The following is a 1,174-nucleotide window of genomic DNA, read 5'->3' as shown; positions in this document are numbered from 1 at the left end:
TGTTAGGATCATCTTTTTTAAAAAAGTTCACAGTCACTGGTTTAGGAATGTTTGATTCATTCATTCATTTCATTCACTTATAAAGCTTTTATTGAGACTCTGTTATGTTCCAGTTTTAGCACATAATTGAAGCACAATTGAAAGGCTCACAGTTGCTGACAGGTCTCCTTGCAGCCTGCCCCACCAAGCTCAATTTTACAAAAATGCCTCCTACATATACATAAGGTATAGCCCAAGATCTTTACTAGAACTTCTAATTCAAGGTTAATTTATCAATATTTTATTGTAAAACCTCTTAAACATTCTAAAAAGTTAAAGGAATTTTACACTGAACACCCATATGCTCACCAACTAGATTCAACGATTCATATTCTACTATGCTTCTTTTATTACTTACTTATCTATATATCCATCTCTTTAGCTGCCCACCAATCCATCTTTTTTTTTTTTTTTTAATGCATTTCAAAGTAAGTCTCAGGCAGTAATGCACTTCTTCCCAAATACTCCAACATACATATCATTTGTCAGAGTTCAGTTTTCATCTACTGTTTTTTTCTTTGCGATAAAATTTGCATACAATAATTTACACAGTTCTTGAGTGTGCCAACTCAGTGAATAACAAGGAATGCCATATATCTGTGCAATGAGAATCCCTGTTAAGATACAATACATTAAGATCACTTAAGGAAGTTTCTGCAGACCCCCTTTACAGTCAATCCCTACTGCCATCCTCCTGCCTCTCAGAGGCAACCATTGTTATTAGTTTTGCTTGTTCTAGAATTTCATATATATATACACACACACATACACACACACATATATACATATACATGTATATGTATATATATATATATGTGTATATACACTCTTTTGTTTGTGTGTGTGTATGTGTGTGTGTATATATGTATATATACACACTCTTTTGCATAAGGCTTCTTTCATTTAGAAGAGTATTTTTGGAATTCATCTACATTGCTGCATACACCAGCAATTCATCCCTTTTTTAGCTACATAACATTCCATTGTATCAGTTTACCACATTTGGTTTATCCTTTCTCCTGTTGATGGACAGCTGGGCTATTTTCAGTTTGGGGCTATTATGAATAAATTTATGCATATTTTTCAAGAAGTCTCTTTGAAGACATATGCTTTCATTTCCCTTGGGTAAACACCT

Source organism: Pteropus vampyrus, unplaced genomic scaffold (genome assembly GCF_000151845.1).
Source record: "Pteropus vampyrus isolate Shadow unplaced genomic scaffold, Pvam_2.0 Scaffold221, whole genome shotgun sequence".
Taxonomy (NCBI): domain Eukaryota; kingdom Metazoa; phylum Chordata; class Mammalia; order Chiroptera; family Pteropodidae; genus Pteropus; species Pteropus vampyrus.
This window is presented reverse-complemented; position numbering follows the sequence as displayed.